This window comes from Myotis yumanensis, unplaced genomic scaffold (assembly GCF_028538775.1).
Source record: "Myotis yumanensis isolate MYYU_CA2020_CCGP unplaced genomic scaffold, mMyoYum1.0.hap1 SCAF_1, whole genome shotgun sequence".
Lineage (NCBI taxonomy): Eukaryota > Metazoa > Chordata > Mammalia > Chiroptera > Vespertilionidae > Myotis > Myotis yumanensis.
The window spans coordinates 205,562,492-205,584,167 of NW_027223752.1; the positions used below are offsets into that span (position 1 = coordinate 205,562,492).

At 42.4% G+C, this 21,676-nt stretch overlaps 1 protein-coding gene and 1 non-coding gene across 2 annotated transcripts in view; one reads left to right on the plus strand and one right to left on the minus strand.

Moving 5' to 3' along the window:
- IGFBP7 (insulin like growth factor binding protein 7) overlaps window positions 1-21,676 on the plus strand; it is a 64,184-nt gene that overhangs the window by 16,658 nt on the left and 25,850 nt on the right.
- On the minus strand, window positions 17,068-17,174 carry LOC138999911 (U6 spliceosomal RNA). Its single transcript, XR_011469475.1, has one exon. It is a non-coding gene; the product is annotated as a U6 spliceosomal RNA (small nuclear RNA).

Consider the following 21,676-nt stretch of genomic DNA (forward strand, 5'->3'; position numbering starts at 1 on the left):
AAATCTTAAAGATTGTGTTTAAATAACTCAGTAAAAACTAAGGGGAAAATATGCAGTAAATTCACTTTGCTCTTCCTAGTTCCCAGAAAATGCGTAAAAGCAAAATTTTTAATGGCATAATGACCTGTTGAGACCATGAGGATTCTATTTTGCAATTAGTGATCCATTGTCAGATATTTTGCTGTTTGGACAAACCACAATGGGTTTTTAATTCTAGACTTACATATTCTTGTTAATTAATTTCAGCTGCTGTGCAGTTTTTGTGTATTGTGGGAATACAAACTAATTTAACTTCCTTTTCAATAAAGACCTTTTTGTTATTAGAGAAAAACATAAGCATTGAAATTTGTGGAACTCATTGAAATCAAAGACAACCATTAATATTTTCGTTGTACCCCCTCCATATTTTACTGTATTTTAATCTAGTTTTTTTAGGCACATATAATTGATATTGCTATTTATATCTTTTTAGACATCTTGTTTTTAATTTATAAATATTTTCTATGTGTTTAAAATATTTTATAAATAATATTTATAATGCTACATATTCATTTGAGTGGGTGATTTACTCCAGTTTTTCTCTGTCACAAATAACCTTTGAATTCATATCTTTGGGCATTAAGGTCTTATTTCTTCTGCATTATTTCTTTAGAATAGGTCCCAAATTGGAATTATTGATTCAAAGCTATGAACATTTATTTTTAAGTTTATATATGTAGCCATTGGTGATTCCAGTTTAAAAATTATCCTCTTCTAAATAATTTAGACACATTTTCTCCAAAACATAAAAAGCCAAAGCAAAGCATTCCAACATGCAGTCAAAATTACTTTTTAATTATCTTCAGACTTGGATTATACTTGCAACTGTCCCTCCCCAAAGGCGTAGAGACCATTGAGAGTAGTATTTTCACCCCAGTGCCTATTTATGAAATTTTTAATGACTGGCCAAAAACACAAGAGCCCTGCCAATTGTCTAGTCTGCATCCAAGATTGCCAGCCACCGGGTCCAGTTCATCCACAACTCTTCCAGCAAGAACAAAAGGGCTGTATGTTTGCTATCATGCTTTTCTTTTGTTAAAGTCCATTTGGCCAATAAAATATTTCAAAAAGAATAGGGAAATGGAGAATATGCCTTTATACACCATTGCATTGGGGCTGATAAAAAAACATGTGCATCCCTGCTAGAGTAGCTTGAAAACATCCGTTGTAATGGCAGCCACCTACAGGAGCTGTGAACAGTAAAAATTTTGTGAAGTTTGGAGGTTTTGTCTTTAGCATTTTTTCACAGAAGAAAATAATGACCTTTCCAACTCGATTTGACTGCAGTCAAATACACAATTGATGCTCGGCATCTCTGTGCTTATCGCTGAGACCGTGGCTCCACCACTTGTTTCATCCAAGTGTGTGAGATGCACCGTTACTCTCCAGGCCTCAGGGAGCGCCTCTGGCCTGCTCCACTTATTACAACTGGAGGAGAATCTGCTCACAACATTTTCCTGCACGTGTCCTTGGGTCCTTAAAGAGATGGGCAAAGCCTTGTTTCTGTTTTGCTCAGATCTTTCATCTCCAGCATATTTAGCAACAATAGTTCTTTGTTAGGCAGTTATTCCCAGTAACAAAGTAACTAGACAATGCTAAGGATCTATACTAATAAAAGGGTAATACGTTAATTAGACCAGATGTCTTCCGGATGTCCTTCCTGGCAAAGCCGGGCCCAGGCGAAGTGTCCTGGGTGCCTGCGGCCAGCCTGGGCGAAGCCTCCCGTGGTCCCGGGCACCTGCGGCTGCAGCCAGCCCAGAAGAACCTGCCCCTGGTCCTAGGTGCAGGGGCCAAGGCAGAGGTGGTTAGGGGCAATCAGGCCAGCAGGAGCAGTTAGGGGCGATCGGGCAGCAGGCAGAGGGGTTAGGGGCAACCAGGCAGGCAGGCAGGCAGGCAGGCAAGCAGTTAGGAGCCAGTGGTCCCGGATTGTGAGAGGGATGTCCGACTGCCGGTTTAGGCCCAATCCCTGCCCTAAACCGGCAGTCAGACATCCCCCGAAGGGTCCCAGATTGGAGAGGGTGCAGGCTGGGCTGAGGGACCCCCATCCCCATGCACGAATTTCGTGTACCGGGCCTCTAGTATATTTATAAAGCGAAGAAGCCACAGGTGATTTTTCTGGCAGAATTTTTCCCATATCTGACCAGAAGATAGGAATACAACCATGCCTTAAATTAACATAGCACCGTATGGTTTATAAAAATCTTCACAGACTTTCATACGTAGATCACCTTTTTAATCCTCACAAGAATGCTGTGTTGTAAGTGTTATCCCTGCATTATATAATCAGCAACCAAGATTCGGTGCATTTGAGTGCCCTAATTCATGGGAACCAAGGGAAGCTGGAGCAGGGATTTGGGATGAACTGCCGTGTACATAGGCACGCACACGTGTGTGCTTACAATTAAAGCCACAGGAAGCTAAAATTGAATTTTAGAGCCAGTTAAACATGAGATGCCTCATTCCAATTTAGTCAGTGGATTTTGTCTTCATTCCTAAATCTGTGTCTCCTTCATTAAATGTCCTCTATTGTTAATATACTACATTTTCACCATCTCCACTGATTCTGATTGTAATGAATGTATGGGTAGGCACATGCTTGTGCTTGTTTTGTTAAACAGTATAGGTGTGTTTGAAGAAAAATATCCAGAGAATCTAAAGATGTTGCTTTAGTAAATTAACATGGCTTAAATTCCAGGTTTGGGCAATGGCAGTTGTCTAATATAGCATGATAAAATCATTCTCCAAGCGCCCATGATTAACTTGCTTAATTATAGATTAAGTCCAACTCCCAAAGTACACACACAGCCCAGACCTGTTAACTTTACTCAGTAAAATAACCAAGGTGACATAAATTTCCTGAGTAAAATGCAAAATAAGTTAGAAAAGGTAAATCAGATAAATTGCTGCTTTTATATACATTTTCTCAAAATAAAACATAACTGAAGAGTATAAAAAGACCTTTATGAAAAGCAAATTAAAATTGTAATCAATTTGAGTAAAATTGAGTGTGGGGGAGATTTAATTTTTTCCTGTGTGTGTCTCATCTCTGTGGAATGAGCATGTGACCCACTGAAAAGTCCTTGAAACCAACAGGGTATATGATAAGGACTAGAAAGCCTAACTGTGGACACTGCCAAAGAAAGCAGGAAATGGCGAGTTTCTCATGGAAGCATGACATTCGTCTCAGACTCAGGAAATTTTTAGACAAAGAGGTGAAGAAACATTTCTCAGCAATATTCTGCATTAGTCATGTAATCGAGTTTGTAAGTAATTTGTATTATATTTTGGTTTGTAAATTTTTTTCGGTGCGTCTGTACCTGATATCAGCGTGTAAGGGGATGGTTGAATTTGGGGGAAGAGGAAAAAAAGAATGATTACCCAAAAGGCAACAGCTCTTCTATCAGTAAGGAATGTGTTCAGCTGCAAGTACCAGGAAACCTGGCTACAGTGGTTCACCCAGAAAGAGGTAAAAGGGGCTGACAGTGCCTATAACTTATGCACATCCTTCTGTATACCTTAAACCATTTCTAGATTATTTATAGTACCTCATACAGTATAAACGCTATGTCAATAGTTGTTACACTTTATTGTTTGGGGAGTAATGACAAGGGAAAAAAGGGTATGCGCATGTTCTGTACAGAAGCAACCATCTAAGCCCAACTACAGGATACACATCAGCAGCAACATTAACATTTTTATAAACAATACTTGCAATCACGATTGGTTGAATCTGCAGATGCGGAGTCCACAGATATGGAGGGCCAACTGTATTTGCAGAACAAGGAGTCCAGGTGTGGACGGCTGCTGGTGTGGGTTTAACCACTCAACAGTGCTGTTGAGAACCCAAACTTAATGATCAAAAGAAGGGAGCTGCCCCTCCCATTACTGAGCCCTAATTCTTTTTCCTTTTTTAAAAAAATATATCTTTATTAATTTCAGAGAGATAGGGGTTGGGGGAGAGGGGAAAGAGAGAGAAAGAGAGAGAGAGAGAGAGAGAGAAACATCAATGATGAGAGAGAATCATTGATCAGCTGCCTCTTGCATGCCCCACTGGGGATGGAGCCTGCAACCCAGGCATATGCCCTGACCAGGAATCAAACTGTGACCTCCTGGTTCATAGGTCGACACTCAACCACTGAGCCATCATGGCCGGGCTGAGTCCTAATTCTAAGTGGTTAGAGGAACAAGGAAAAGGATCGTGCCAATACATGTCCCATTTTATCAGGTGAGCGAAAGTTTCTCAGAAGCTCACCTCTCGGCAAACGTCTGCCTAATCTCACTGGCCAGAAATGGTCACTGAGCTACCCCGGGCAGCTAGAAAGACTGAGAAGGAGGGTGGAGATTAGGACAGAGTCAGTCTACCCACAGTGTCTGCCATAGCTGGGCAGCAGTTTCTGGTTTTAGTTACATTTCAGAAACAGTTGCTGAAGGCAATTTTAAAGGATGACTGGAAGTTTAGTATCATAGAATCCACAGACCCCATCAGAATAGTAATCAATCACTTTTGAAAACCAGATGATAAAAGAGATCATGGCCCAGCCAGTGTTGCTCAGTGGTTGGGCATCAACCTATGGTCACGGTTTGATTCCTGGTCAGGGCACATGTCCAGATTTCCGGGTCCATCCCCAGTAGGGGGTGGTCCATCAATGATTCTCCCTCATCGTTGATGTTTCTAACTCTCTCTCCCTCTCCCTTCCCCTCTGAAATCAATAAAAATTAAAAAGTAAAATAAAATATCATGGCTGGGGGGTGGGGGGAGAAGAGGGATGAGACAAGCTTTGTAGCAAAATATGCCATTTCCAAAATTCAGTGGGAAGAGGGAAGAAGTCCTTTCTAAAATATGTCAAAGATCTTCACAGAGACCATTTTGAAAGAAATTATATTTCACTCCTTAACCGTTTCCTTAACAGAAATAATGGCCAACAGATTTGAGGGTTCCTGCCTGGTTTGCTTTACTACATGAAAAGGGATCATTTGAAATTAATTCAAACAATACAAAATTTTATATTGTTTATATGCAGATAAGTGCTATAAAAATGCTTAGAAAACAAGTATACTTTGATTTTCATTAATTGTATAAAGAGAAGCCTTAATTCATCCTAAGTAAAGATAAATTTCTAATTGGGATGGTGTGGTTCAGTGGTTGAGCATCAACCAAGGAACCAAGAGGTCAAGGTTTCATTCCTGGTCAGGGCGCATGCCTCGGTGGCGGGTTCTGTCCCAGGTTGGGGCATGTGTAGGAGGCAACTGATTGATGTTTCTCCCTTAACGTTTCTCTCTCTCCCCCTCTCTCTTCCTCTCTTTCTCTAGATTCAGTGAAAAACATATCCTCGGGTGAGGATTAAAAAATAAATAAAAGAAATTCAAGATGGATTAAAGCACTCATTGCAAAAAAAGTAAAACTAATAAAATAGAACTATCCTGATAACCCAGAAACCATAAAGGAAAAGATTGACAGACTTAGTTACATGAAAATTTCAAGCTGATGTATTCATTCATTCATTCATTCATTCATTATTTTTATTGAGAAAATACTATGTGCCAGGCACTGTTCTGGATACCTAGGATAGGATACAGCAGTGTACTGAACAGCCATTGTCCCTGCTCTCATAAAGCCGACTTGCCTTATAGCAGCCAATACCATGAATAAATGGCCATAGACTGACAGTGATGTCTGGAGAATTATCTGCAAAATATATGATAAAGAGTAAATATCTATTTTAAAAAAACAAGCGTTTATATAAATTGATAACTAACCCAAGAGGAAAATGAGTTGAAGTTACAAATAGAAAATTAAAAGAAGAGCAACCACACACACACATACACACACACACACACACACAAAGAGCAACTACAAATGGCCAATAAACATGTGAAGAGTTGCTCAACCTCAATAGTCCCAAAAGTGCTATTAGAACAATGACATACAGTGTTTCCCCGTTTAGTGTGACCTCATTTTTAAAAATTTCTAACTCCTGCTGCTGGGAAATGTGAGAGGAAATGAGCACCCTCACACACTATTGACATGTCCAAGAATTCCTAACAACCGTTTTGATAGTAGGAGTATCTATTTAATAGATACTATGAGTGTCTTTTAAAATTAAACATTCTCATACCCTTTGACCCAGAAATGTGAACTTATCCTACAGAAACAAAAGCACTAATACATAAGGAAATATGTATATGAATATTTTTTATATCATAGTTTGTATATAGAAAAGAAATGAAACATCTGAATATTCTTAAAAAGGTATGTCCAAGTTATGGAACATTTTACAGCTTTTGAAAGAATGAATTTTATTTACATGTATTGATCTAATAAGATCAATATATGGTATAGCGATTGTTCACCAACAAGACAATTTGTAGGATAATTGGTATGAAATTTTTAATTAAAAAATAAAATGAAAAAAGTATAACCCTGCCAGGTGGCGCAGTAGTTGAGTGTCAACCCATGAACCTGGAGGTCACACGGTTTGATTCCTGGTCAGGGCACATGTCCCTGCTGTGAGCTCAATCCCCAGTAGGGGGCGTGCAGGAGGCAGCTGATCAATGATTCTCATCATTGATGTTTCTCACTCTCTCCCTCTCCCTGCCTCTCTCTGAAATCAATAAAAGCATATTTTTTTAAAAAAATGAAAATGTATAAACTAATGTAGGTCATTTGGAGGGTTAAGATTATCGTGAGATTAAAGAGGACATTGTTTGAATTGTTACAATGAGCAAATACTTTTGGTAACATCAGATGGAAAAACAATTTAATTTATTTCATGATGGAGGATGGAACTATAATCAATGGTAGAAGTTTCAGGAAGGCTGATTTTTAGTTCATCTAAGGAAAAACTGTAAAACAATAACAGTGATTCAACAATGGATTTGGGAGCCTTGGTGAGGGTTTCTGGAAGTATTCAAGCAGGACCCAAAGCTGTTGGAGAGAAGAAGTTTATATCTAGTTTGAAGGCTGGACTATATGGCTCTAAGATTCCTTCTAGCACCAACCGTTTTTATAATAGCTTAATCACATTGCATAACAAGACATGTAATCATTTTATTAAAGGTTTATTAAGATATAATTGGCATATAACATTACATTTGTTTCAGATATACAATATAATGATTTGATATTTGTATATATTGCAAAATGATCACCACAGTAAGTTTAGTTAACATCCTTCACCACCCAGTTACAAATTATTTTTCTTGTGATGAAAACTTTTAATATCTACTCTTTTACCAACGTTCAAAGAGATAATACACTATTATTCACTCTAGTCATCAGCTGTACATTACATCCCCATGACTTACTTATTTATAACTGGAGTTTTGTACCTTTCGACATCCTTCACCCATTTGGCTCTCTCTCACCCCCACCCCCACCTCTGGCAACCGCCAATCTGTTCTGTATATCCTTGAGTTCGGTTTTTTGTTTGTTTTATTTAAATTCCATATATAGGTGGAATCTACAATGTTTGCCTTTCTCTTTCTGACTTATTTCATTTAACGTAATACCTTCAAGGTCCATCCATATTGTTGCAAAAGGTGAGACTTTCTTCTTTTTATGGCTGAATAATATCTTATTGTATGTATGTATCACATTTTCTTTTTTAATTTAAATTTTTATTTTTTAAAGTATTTCATGAGTCTCCTTTTTCCCCCATTGACCTCTCCCTGGCTGTCCCACCCCTCAGCACATGCCCTCACCCGCTACTGTCTGTGTCCATTGGTTTTGCTCATATGCATACAAGTCCTTTGGTTGATCTCTTACCCCCTCACCCCCCACCTCCCTCATAGGTTGGACTGTCTGTTTGATGCTTCTATGTGTCTGGTTCTATTTTTGTTCATCAGTTTATGTTGTTCATTATATTCTAAAAATGAGTGAGATCATGTAATATTTATCTTTCTCTCACTGGCTTATTTTGCTTAGCATAATGCTCTCCATTTCCATCCATGCTGCTGCAAATGGTAAGAATTCCTTTTTTACAGTAGCGTAGTATTCCATTGTGTAGATGTACCACAGTTTTCTAATTCACTCATCTGCTGATGGGCACTTAAGCTGTTTCCAAATCTTAGCTATTGCAAATTGTGCCGCTATGAACATAGGAGTGCATATAGCCTTTCTGATTGGTGTGTATCACATTTCTTTATCCATTCATCCCAATGGATACTTAGCTTGTTTTCATGTCTGGGCTATTGTCAGTGTTGCAGTGAACATGGGGGTACAGATAACTTTTCTAGTTGGTGTTTTTATTTCCTTCAGATAAATACCCAGAAGTGAAATTGCTAGATCATATGGTAGTTATATTTTTAATTTTTTAAAAACCTCCATACTGTTTTTCATTAACTGTCCCCTACCCGCATCCCTATTTCATTCCAGTCTGAAATTTCAAACATGACAATTCCAAAGACGCTAGTACCAGAAGAGCTCTCTCAGACCACAGTTGGGGACCCACACTGGTCTAGAAAGAACAAATCCAGAGTATCCTTTGTACCAGTAAACTTAGGTTTACTCTCAGGAAAGTCTTTCTTATTGTGACTGATATCCTTTGGGCTGAAGCTTACACCCATTTCCTCCACTTCAGACATTAGAGACAAAGAATCAGAAATGATCCTTGGCCTCAAAAGGACCTCCTATGTGACTGCTTCAACCTTCCCCTTTTAAAGAAGAAAAAAAAACTGAGAACCAAGTAGAATGTAGAACCTGCCTGTGGCTGAGAACCGGTGCCAAAACCCACTTACCTACCTGACACAACAGTGCACTTTCTGTTGCCCTCGTCCTTCATACAGGTCTTTCACTTACTGATACAAGGCATGTTAGATGCATACTACTTCCCTAACATCCGAAGTATAAGCTAACTTATCATTGTAGAAGGCCCAGGAAGGCAACGTAGGAGTGTTTCAGGGCCAGGATAAAACCCTGAACAGCTCCTCATTTTGTGCCGAGGACCTAAAACCTCCACTCTCCCCTCTCTGGTTCCAGGCTCCATGCTGGGGCTGCATTTTAAAATCAAGGCCCCACAGACGAGGAACCAAGGGGATTTTTTATATATATACATACTTACTCAAAACTGAAGCCATGGAGAAGCTCAGGTTCTTTGCTCAGCTTCTGCTTGTGTTGAGCAAGTGAAAGTCCCTGGGGAGCAGTGGGTGCTTCCCACACCAAATGATTTCTGCACAAGGTCCAGGCATTCCTCCCTGTCTGATAGGAGGGTCACACCACACACACCAAGAAGGATGTGACTAAGAAAAATGTGACTTCAGAGACTCTGCAAGTCCAGACAACGTCTGATAAACATTTAAACAGAAGTTAAGAATGTTTTCCTTTCCGAGGGGGGAAGCTATGTGGTCTAGGGTGTGAGTGGGAGGAGATGGAGGAGAATAAATCTCAACATCAGCTTCCTCCTGTCATCATTCTTAAGCATTTCAGCAGCAGCCATTTTTAATTCCCTGACAGGCTCTCATACTTGTACCCCTCAGCTGGGTGCGAGCCACGGAAAAGAGGGATAGGATCTGTGAAGAACGGGAAATTCCAAAGTGATTACCAAGCAAGTTTAAGACGGAGCTGGACACCGGGGCCAGTTTCCCCGGTTCCCACACAGAGGCCAGGCAAGCTCCCCAAGGTGTCCACGCAGGCAGGCTCGAAGCACCCAGGTTGGGATTCTCACTTCCTGTGCTGACAAAGGGGGGAAGCTCTGGAGGGGAAATGGGTGTTGACTTCCAGGGGAGGAAAGGTGAGGTGGAGCGGATGGCACCTCTCAGCGTTGTCATCATACCCAAGGAATTCCGGGGGCGCCGGCCAGGACTGGGAGGAGAGAGAGCGAAGAGCAGGGAGCCAGCATGGATACCCCTTGGCAGGGAGAGGAAAGCAGCGTGGTTTTTGAGACACGAGGCGCTTCCATTGCTAGTACTGATCCCTCTAATGTCTTTGAACGCTTTCTTTCCCGGCAGCCGTTTGGTTTGTCTCCTCACATTTCCTGGGGGTGTGTTGCGGGGTATGGGGGATGGGGGGGGGGGGGAATGGGTAAGACCGACTGGCATTCTCTCTAAGCAATTCTAATTAAAAGTAAAAAACATAAATGTCTTGGAAGAAAAGACATTGATGTTAACTTTAGTAAAACCCTTCATGTATCCAAAATCAAGATTCTTTTGCCTGTCTGTTACTTCAGCCATTACCCCTGTGGCCAGGAGCACTCAAGACAGAATGCATTTCTGCCACTTCTTCCCCTTTGAATTTTAAGCAGGTAAAGAAATGATCACCTGTTGAAATCATAAGTGTTCCCATGCTCAGTTTTAGATATTTTTCACTTTTCTGAGAGAGCATACTTTATCTTAAAACGCTAGTGTTCAGAAACACACTCACTTGTTTGTTGCTTTGTTCGTCCATGTAGTCATTCACTCATTCCTTTATTCACTCATTCATTCATGGGGATGGAAAGAGTCCTATCAATGGGCCATGACTTAGAAAAGTGGGCGTCATAGTCAGGATGAAAGCTCTGGAGTTTAACCTACCATAGAACCCTGGCCCTGCTACTGACCAGCTCTGGGAATCTGTGCAAGTTATTAAACCTTTCAGAACCTCTGCCTTTTCATCTGTAAAATGGGGCTAATAGAAGCATAACCACCTCATTCTTGTGAGAATGATCTGCAATAACATAAGGAGGAGCCTGTACTGTGCCGGGCATAAGCTCAGGAATGGTAGTAGCAGCAGTATTTGTGGTGATGGGAAGGGCAGTAGTAATTTTTATTATTAATAGTTATTAGTAATGAGACCAATATCGTAAGAGTAGTAGGGCAAAGCACTGTGAAATATCAGTGGGGTGGGAGGTGGGGGAGTATATCAGTGGGGCAGAGATTGCGGGACAGGAGGTACTTGGGAAGATTCATATGAAATTTGACTTGCTAGCTTCCTTTCATCTGAGCTCTATTCTTTTCCATCACATCTTAGTGGAGAAGTCGGAATATTCCTTTCCCTTTGCACTACATTTTCTATTGCATTCCCGAGGACTGCAGCTTTGGTACCACGTTCAACTGAAGGCTCCATCCCAGCGTTTGCATTGACCTTGGAGGGCCAGAGTAATTATTCTGTCAATTATTTGGCTTTTTAAAGTGTGCTTACCATGGAGAACCTCTGCAGAGGAGGACTGTGTTAATGTGTAACACGGAGATAAGCAAGGCGCTGCTCTTTTCTTTGTTCATGGTTGTTCGGCTGGAAAACTGAAATGGTTTTTATTTGCATCTCATCGAGCAGTGTTGGAGGGTGGGGAAGAGGGGGCTTTTACTAATGAAGTACCGTGGGATGCGAATTTTAGCAACACAAGATGCAGTGAATTACCTGCAATTTGTTTTTGTTTTAAAAAGAAAAGTAAATGACAAGGCAGTGCAGTACCTTGCTTGAAGAAGTGATGATATTCAGCAAGGAGACAGCAAAGAGGAATACTCTGAGCTGGTTGAGCCAAGTAGCTTTGTGCTTCTCTCGTAGATGAAATGAATGATGGCCCCTTGCAGGGATGGCGAGGTCATTTTTCTCACCTTATATACAAGGCATTGATCACTGGGGCCAGAGAACAATATTTGGGCCAAGTAGAAATGAGCAACTGTTGCAGGAGGCATTGAGTTGAGACAGGAGGATGGAGGGCCCTGTGTGCAGGAGCCAGCTCTGCCCAGCCCCCAGGCTGGCGGGGAGGGTGGTGAAGCTGGTTGCCTAGAGCCCTGCAGCGCTGTTGGTAACTTTCCATTGTTAGAGAAACCTCCTGGTCATCATACAAGTGCATTTCTGAAATGCCTGACTGCTCAGGGCTCCGTAAGCTCTGGGTTAGCCAGCCCTCCATGCAGCCAGTCTGTATTACAAGCAAAGATCAGAGGAATGTGGTAGAGCCTTTAAAAAAAAAAAAAAGAAAAAAGATCTAAACCCCAGGTGAATTAGGAAAATTGATAATTAGGAATGAAGCTCTGGAATTTCAAGCTAGAAGAACTATGTTGAAGACTGAGGAGATTGAAGGCAAACACTGGATCTATTACCACTTTTCCATCAACTGCAACAAGTAGTTTACTTGTATGTTGGTTAATTGATTTGTCAAGGCAGAATTTTTGGTTAACAATAAGGTAATATGGGATAGTGGTTAGGAACCTGAGTTTTAGACTGCCTAGTTTTGAATCTCAGCTGTCCCATTTTTGAGCCTTGTGACTGTAGGCAAAATACTCAACCATTCTCAGTTTTCTGTGCCTCAGTTTTCACCTCTGTAAAATGGGAGATAGCCCTAACCTCAAAAGGTTGCTGAGTGCCCTTAGCAATCAATGAATAGCTGTTGCTGTTGTTTTTGTTAATGGCCCCTGGTGGGAAAGTAGGGAGGGGCAGGAGTGAGTTGAGGGGAAAAGTAATGTGGAATAGGATATAGGATCTTAGAGTGTGGTGGTTGGAAGGAACTACGAAAGTCATTTAGTTCAGCCTTCTCCTTAGCCAGGAAAACAACTTCTATCACATTTTAAAATAATTATCTTGAAATCATAAATAACAGTGACCAATTATTGAGTGCTCACTGTGTGCCAGACAGCATGGGAAGTCCTGTGCATATATCGTAACAACCTTACAGAGCCTGGGTAATGTTATTAACCCATTTTATAGATGAGAAAACTGAGGCTCAAAATGTTAGTAACTTACCCAGAGTCACCTAGATTAGAACCTAGATCTGTCTGAATCCAGAGATTATGTTAACGCAGAAATTCCCTTCCCTTTGCGTTCCATTTTCTATTACCTACCTAAAGACTAGCGCTTTGGTGCAGAATTCACTTGAAGACTACTATATCCCAGCATTTGCATTGGACATGGAGTGCCAGGGTAATTGTTCTGTCAATTATTTGGCTTTTTAAAATGTGCTTACACCCAGCCAGCGTGGCTCAGTGGTTGAGTGTTGACCTATGAACCAGGAGGTCACAGTTCAATTCCCAGTCTGGGCACATGCTTGGATTGTGGGCTTGATCCTCAGTGGGAAGCGTGCAGGAGGCAGCTGATCAATGATTCTCTCTCATCATTGATATTTCTATCTCTCTCTCCCTCTCCCTTCCTCTCTAAAATCAGTAAAAATATATTTTTAATAAATAAATAAATAAAATGTGCTTACATTGGAGACCATCTGCAAAGGGAGGACTGATTAATTATGTTCTGTGGTCTCATAGAAGCAATTATTTAATATCCTTGCTTTGTTTCTTGCATATAAATCAGGCCACCGTATTTGGAAAAAATAATTATATTAATCTTGAATAAAGCGTTTCCCAGTGCTAGTGATGTTAGCTATTTAAAAGATTTGATAATATTAAATAATAAAATTTTTTCTTTGGAATCAATAGAGTGCATTTGATTAAATAAAATGAAGACATCCTCCCTGACAACCCTAAGCCATTGCTCAGACGCACGAGACTGCCTTTAAGGAAGTCTTGTTTGTTGTTGGACAGCTTTATCGGCCGACAAGCACTTGGTTCCCTTGACCTTAAATGTGTAACGCATCTTTGATCTTGGTGCTTCCTTCGGGAGTAACTGAAATCCAGACTTCTCATTCCCTGGCATGGCTTCCCTTCAGGTGTTAGAAGATATTTAACAGGTACTTCCTTCCCCACCTCAGGCTTCTCTTCTGGGGCTAAACACCCACATACCATCTGTGTTGGTTTTCAGACCCTATACCATCCTCTGAAGGGTGAGTTCTACTCTCAATCTCTTGAATGGGACCCAAGGCTACAGGGCTGCTGGGATCAGTACAGCACACAGTGGAGCCGTGGGCACACACCAATACAGACCCAGGGCTGGCCTCTAGCTCTCAGCCTCTGTAATGTCATGGTGGGCTCCATGGTTAGATAAGTGAAGGCAGTGACAGCGCCGCCAAGGGAAGGGCTTTCAAAACCTGTTGCAGAGGCTTCACGTCACTGCTGCTGCTTGTGTTCCGAGTGAGAATTTCTCATTCTATTGGTTCCAGCAAAGAGAGCCTTGGTAGTCAAGACTTTTATAGACTGTTCCCAAATTCTCAGGTACGAGTTCTAGGAGTGAAGAGATGGCCCTTCCTTTCATAACAGGGGGCATTTGTAACTATGTTGATCACAGATCCGTGTTACAGATGGACATAGATGCGTCGAAAGGGAGCTATTTAAGGTCCAGTCCTGAGCTACTCGGGTGGCTCCTTTATAATCTAACTGCCATACTGCTCTGCTTTGTGTCCACCCTTTTTCTCAGAGGTGAAATTATTGCACTTCATTTTTCCACTTGTCACATTCTCTTTAGCTTTTTAACTGCTGTGTTGAACTCTTCTTTCCCTTAAAGGCGTTTAGTTATTTTTTTTTAACGTTTTTGCTTCACTGAAGCTGTGTGCTTTTTATGGTTTTACAGTTACCTTGCAGAAATCTCATTAGAAAAGCACTTTAATATATGACTTGGCAACCAGACATCTGACAGTGTTCTAGTTCATTAGTTAGGGAACCTCCCCAGCTGGGAGGAATGGACATTCCTCTGTGAATGGGGAAGCTCTGATCATTCCTGCAAGAGCCGGGAAGGGGGAGAGAGACTCTCAATCTGATCAAATAAAAATATCACTGATTAAGACAACATTGACACGTTCCTGAAAAAAGAAATATATTAAAGTTACTCTTATTCTGTGGTATCTCCTGAGTCCTTTGAAGACAGAGCACATATTAGAAAACTGATCTCCATTCATGGGCAAGAGGCTAGTTAAACAGCCTCACACCAGATTACAGATTACATGGAAATGATCCTAATGAGCGTAGACTTTTCAAAGCTGTGTTCATTTTGCCATGAATAAATGGACTCAAGTCTTAGTTGTGGGGTTTTTTTTCAGCTTTGAATTTGCAAACTACCAAATTCCTTCAAAGCTACAGTATGCAGAGAAGGCGCTGAGTAACAGGATTGCTTATTTTTTTACGAAAGATGCCTTTTCGCAAAGCACTAGGCTTTGAGATGTGATCAGTCAAGGGTCCAATAGGGATGGATTTCTCCGCATGACACTGTTTCTTGTTGAGTTTCAACCAGGTTTAATATCTTATCCCCAAAAATGTGCCCTGAGGGCTTCTAGTGCATTCAAATTATATAATACTGTATTATTTTAACACAGATTATAGCAAATGAAGGAACACTTAAGTCCCTAAAACATGACAGTACCTGGGTACTGGTGACTTTTTTATTATAATTATTTAGGGCCTTTTTAAATTGAAGGACTTAAAAGAAGCAAGCCATCTGAAAAGGTGTTTAGAAAAAGAGGGTTCAGGCCCTGGCTGGTGTGGCTCAGTTGGTTGGAGCGTCATCCCATACATCAAAAGGCGCTGTGTTTGATTTCCAGTCAGAGCACATACCTGGGTTGCAGGTTCAATCCCCAGTTGGAATGCCTATGGGATGCAGCCGATCTATGTTTCTCTCTCCCCCTCACCCTTCCTCTCTCTCAAATCAATGAAAAAGCATATCCTTGGGTGAGGATTAAAAAGAAAAAGAGGGCCCAGTGTTAGAAGGCATAAATAGGAGAGAACGCAAGTGGTACTTGGAAGAGGGGCCTTCCTTCAACTTCAAGAGGTGAAGGAAGAGGGATGGAGAGCTTGGCAAGGGTGACTTGGCCCCGGAAGTAAGGAAGGCTGGAGAGGAAACTCAGCCGCTCCTGTAATGAGACACTAAGTGAAGCCTGTAGTGCTTTCAGACTCGCCTGAATGACAAGCGGAGCCCAGGTGCCAGTTATGGCTCACTTTGACCTTTTCTCACCTTCAGAGGCAATAGGTGAGAGGAAGGGAAGGAGGAAGGGAAACAATAGAATGGTTGTGTTCTGGGTTAGAGAGGCATTTTCCAAAGAGGAAATGGGCCAGGCAGTGTTGGGACCTGCGTGCTCACACCAGGAGAGCGGCTGTGTGAGCCCCTGGCCTCGGGCAGGTTACTAAGTCCTCCCTCACCCCTTCCCCCTCTCCCTCCTCACCTCTGTGCCATAGGGGTCATGATGGCTGTGCTGATGGTTAAGTATGAGACACACTTTAGAAAGCTCCCCATACACGGCCTCCATGGTAGGGAAGTTAGAGGTGGTGGTGGTGGTGGTGACGGTGGTGTTGTACTGGGCTGACTTATAGCTTGCCAGTTACTGAGTAGTCATGGAAGTTTATGGGCCACCTAAAAGGCCCATCCAAGTCTGACCCTCATGATCCGGAGACCCTAGTAATTGTGGGCAGTTCTGGGACATTCTTTATGACCACCTCCCTTCCCCCATCCAGGGTTCCCGATACTCCGAGAAAAGCTCTTCAAGCCCTCCTAAGCAGAACCAAAATCTTGAAAGCCAGTGTGGCCCTCCCTTCCTGAGCACCCTGATATCCTCCACGCCAAGTATGGCACAGTATCAATGTGGCTCCCTGAGACGCGTTAGATGCTGGCCGAGGCCTGGCCCCTCTGCTGGGCTGAGCCCTGGGACTGTGGATGAGTCCTGCAGACCCAGCGTAAGCTATTAGGGGACCCTATCTACTCAGTGACCATCCAGGGGAAAACAGAGAGAGGCATCTCACCTTGTGTGTGTGGGAACTCGCCAGTGCCAAAGATCTGGGATTGCTTAGCTAAAGCCTGAGTGGTCAAGAGTCGAGTACAATGCCAGACCAAAAGCAAGCTTTTTTTTTTTTTCAGCACACATGGAGAAAGGAAATAGGCATGCTAGAGGTGAGAGCCCCAAATGGACCTCCCACTGACTGACCCTCACTCCTTAGGCATGCAGAGATCCCCTGATTTGCTGAGACATGTTCTCAGTGACGGCATGGAATGTAGTGCTTGACTAGCAGAGGCTTTCCAAAGGCTGTAGCAGGGGGCATTCTTTAAATTCCACGTTAGTGTCTCATACCCCAAATACATGCCTTCAGCCCGGCCAGTGTGGCTAGTGGATGAGCGTCGACCCATGATTCCCAGTCAGGGCACATGCCCAGTTTTCGGGCTCGATCCCTGGCAGGGGGCATGCAGGAGGCGACCGATCCATGTTGATTTTTCTCCCTCATCAGTGTTTCTTTTTCTTTCTTTTTTTTTTTAATATGGAATGCTTCACGAATTTGAGTGTCATCCTTGCGCAGGGGCCACGCCAATCTTCTCTGTATCGTTCCAATTTTAGTATATGTGCTGCCGAAGCGAGCACTCATCAGTGTTTCTATCTCTCTCTCCCTTTCTTTCTCTCTAAAATTCAATCAAAACATATTTTTTAAAAAAAACAGTGCCTTTAGTAGGACCTAGAGTTGCTCATTGATGGGCATCACTTTTGGCCAAAATATACTCATGCTGCATCTTGTACCAATTTAGATCATTCCTCCAGCCAGGTTTCACCACCGCCATATGCACGTGGACCAGAGGGACTTCCTTAACCTGGTGGACCAGGTGTGTCCAGAGCAGAAGAAACAGGGCATAGTGTAAAATGGACACGTGGGGAGAGCCCGGATACAGATAAATTGGCCTTTTAAAATAGCCATTTTATTTCAATAAATTATTTAGTACATCGAAATGTGTGCATTGTACCATTCAACATTGATCTACAAGATTGATCACGTTTGTTTTTTAGGATGAATCAATCTTAATCAAATAGAAACATGCGCCGAGGCCCCCCATGTTCATTGCCCGTTACCCCTCTCCGCAATTTGTGAGCTGGCTTGCGTTGTCTTGGGCATCCAGATGAGAAAAACAAAGGTGTTCTTATTTAAGCTTTTGGTTTTACATTTTTGCATGTTTTGATTTGAGAATGAGTATGGTCTCAGAAAGGTGCAGGCCTGCAGTGACAGAGAACCTTCCGTCATTATACATGTGGCCTGGGGCATCCGCCTCGCTGAACCAGAGCATAATGCAAGGGAGTGATTTGGGACCAACCTCGTCCTCCCACAAATTAATCTTTTTAAATGGTTTGCACTTTTTCCTGTCCCTAAAGGGATTTTTTAAATGTGATTTCCTTTCAGTGGGAAATGTGCTTTTTTTATTTGTTATCTGTAATGAAAATGCATAAACAGAACTTGTGTTAATATAACAGGTCAATCAGACTTTGGTGGGGGCGGGGGGAGGGAAGGGGGGGCAGGGCACGATAGAGGAAACAAAGCTAGAAAAAGCTGTCAAACTTGAAATGGGTATTTCTTTGGTTTTCATTTTTATGTAAACCAGCCTCCTCTTTTTCTCTTTATGAAATTAATTTCTTTTTTAAAAATATTTTTTTATTGATTTCAGAGAGGAAAGAAGAGAGAGAGATAGAAACATCAATGATGAGAGAGAATCATTGATTGGTTGCCTCCTACATGATCATTGAGCCCACAACCTGGGCATGTGCCCTGACCGGGAATTGAACCATGAACTCCTGGTTCATAGGTCAACGCTCAACCCCCTGAGCCATGCCCACTGGGCTGAAATGAATTTCTTAATAGGACAGGCCTGATCAGCATTTTGATGGAGAAATGTCTCGCTCTGGCAGGACTTCTAGAAGAAAGAGAGAAAGATTCACATCCAGATCCCGTAGGAAATCTAGAGAGAATTCCTGGTGCCGAGAGGCTCCTGCTGGAGGAGCTTCCGTCTGTGTTTTGTTGTGAAGGTACCATAAGCAACCCAGAGAGATAGAAAGCTCAATGACTGGGAGGTGGTGGTTCCCGCCCCACTTCTCTCTGCTTATTTTCTGTCCTTATTCTTCTCTTCTGCCCACTCCAGCCCCATAGATGGCCCAAGAGACTCTGGTGGGCATCCCAGCTTTCACACCAGTTTGTTTCCTTCCTGGGAGAGTCAGTGTGTCTTGATGGAAATATTCTGTCTTGAAGCAACACAAGGGGAGGGCATTGTTCTCCTTCATCCTGACTGCTGGGAGCTCACTTAGAGGAAGGCCTGAGAGCCGTAGGCCTGGGGGCAGCCCAGAATTCAGTCACCTTCCTTGGACCCCCACAAACGTCTGGGCAAGAAAGGGGCTCAGAACATTGCTCTAGTCTTGGCCAGAAAGACTTCCTTAGAGCTTTGGTTTTTCTCTCATGTCCTTCCAAAGGGGCCTGCACCCAGGAGTGGTCATTGAAAAGCTTCACAGAATTAGCTTTTAATGTAAAAAAAAAAAAAGTAGCAGACTGAGGAATACCTAAAAAGAAAGCAAACTTCAACTGTCAATCAACTTTGAGAGCATTAGTGTACGTTCTAAATTTTATGAGAACTTGACCCTTCTCCTTGTCCTGATAATATCCAGTTTCCTTTCACATCCCCACATGCCTTTTACTAATCCCATTCCTAGTTTTCTGCATGGCAGTGTTAATTAGGTATGTGCACCATAAAAAGAACCCTTCATGTGCCCTTTCCCCTTTTGATAATTTTTTTTCCTAATTTCTGTGGGAGATGATATAACAGAAACTTGCCATCTATATGTTCTTCATTTTTGACCCAGTCCTATATTAATGAATAGATGTCAGTCTTCTTTATTTGTCTCTGCCTTTGCCGATGTAATGCACACCCCTCTTATCTGTGCATTAGCTCATTGCTTATCTGAGTTTTCCGTCTTGCCCTCTGCCCTTTTCCTTGGGTACAGTGTCTACACGGTCTTTGCTGAAAGGACAATTAGAAAGAAACCGAGTGATGTCAGTTCTTTGGTTGGAATTTATCTTTTCAAATGCCCAGGTATTTTTCTTAAGCCCATTTCTTTTGAAACCTCAAGTCTAGATCAGTGATTCCCAGAATTCTTGGGATTACAACACCTGTCTTTATGTTTGGTTATCTGCCCTCCTGTCTCCCTTCTCACCCTGCCAATCCTCCAGGAAGAAGGGAGCAACATTTTTGTTTTAATGTGAAAATACGGGGTTATTTTGTGTTTTGTTTTGTTTTGTTTTTTTACTTTTGAGGTGTTTTGAGTAAGTTTGCCACTCAGTTCTGGAGTATTGCCCAAAAAATGAATCATTGCTGTGAACCTTGGAATTCTTGAAAGGTCATTTTGATCTCACTATTTCTTTTCATTGTGGTTAAAAGCCATAACATGAAATATCTCCTCAGTACAGTATTATTATCTATATGCACAGTGTTGTACAGCTGATCTCTAGAACTGACATCTGCAAGCTTGACTGGGACTGCAGGATCTGTCTCCACATTGGCTCGCTCATATGACTACAGACAGGAGGGTTTAGTTCCTCATCACTCAGGCCTCTGCATTGCACTGCTGAGCATCCTAACAACAGGGAAGCTGGCTTCTCCCATGGCAAGTGATCCCAGAAAAAGCAAGAAGGAAGCTGCAATGCCTTCAAAGACCGAGTCCCGGGAGTCACACATTGTCACGTCTACCATACTCTGTTCGTTAGGAGTGAGTTACTAAGGCCAGCCCACGTGCAAGGGGAGAAGAATTAGGCTCTACCTAAGGCGGATTTGATAAGGGGGTGGGAGACCCATGCAGCAGAAGGGATGAACAGGGCCTGGACCAGATCTTCTAGTGATGCTGGGAGACAAAGAGAATGTGGGCTAAAGCTCACACCTGTGGTTGCTGGGGGCTGGGGTAGGAGCTGGGTAAGATCCAGGGGAACAACTCGCTATCCAAAGCAGAGAAGTGATACAGGTAAGGGCAGTGTTGATCAGGGAACTAAAGTGGATGCTCCAGACCAGCCCAGAAGCTTGGCACTCCTGGAGGGAGGAAGTGCTATTCACCCCTCAGGCTTCCATTTGCTGCTGTTACGTTGCCATCAGGCCCCTTCTCCACTAGCGATGCTCCTCAGCTCCGATTCCACGCGTCTGTGCAGTGGGAGGAAGGCTCACGTCTTGGTGCTCTTTGCCTCTGGAGTTGCTTCTTTGAAGCGGTTCATCTGCTGACATTTTCAAAACTCCATCCTTAAGAGTGAGCCCTGTTCTCACTGTGGAGTTAGATTCCAGGGATGGCGTCTGTGTTTTTCCCAAAGCTGAACTTGTGTTTACTTCCTAAATTGGCCTCCTAACCTCCATAGACTGAGTTTATTTGTCTTGATGGATGAATCAGAGTTGCGAACTCATCTCTTTGGCTCCAGCTCTCTTGGCAGAGAACACAGGAAGATGGTTCTTGCTTATGTGTGTGTTTTGGGGAGGATTTTTCTCTTTGTTTTTCTGTCTCAGCCACAGCCCGTGGGCGAGCCAGCACCTGGGACCTTGACAAGCCTCCATGCGTGGGCTGAGGTCACATGGGGAGTTCTACCCAGTGATGGTCCTGAATTCCAGAGCAGGCTACAGTTTTCCAAATCCAAGGCTCCGGGGAACTAAAGAAATTACTTTCCTGGAGTTAGCCTTATCTTATTTGTCCATGTTCCATTCATGCAAATTGGAAATACTCCCACAACTAAACGGCATGCTGCCCCTCTGCCTGGGAAACGGAGCTGTGGATGCCTAATGGCTTTGCTCAGTGCCTTGCTAATCTCTCCGTTTCACACTGTTTAAGTGGTAGCCAGCTGATTGAGGAGAGAGAATGGTTGTTTCTGTGTTATTTATAAAGCACAAGGAGATGAGTTCATATAGTTTTAGTTCTTTTTCTGCCAGCATCCAGGAATGAGCTTAGTCAAAATGTTTAATCCCCACAAGCCTCATCTATAAAATGAGAATTTGGACAAGATAGATCTTAGGGTTCTTCTTTAAAAGTTCAATGGTTATGTGATAATTTAGGAATATGAAAGTATTTTAACAGGGAGGGGTTAC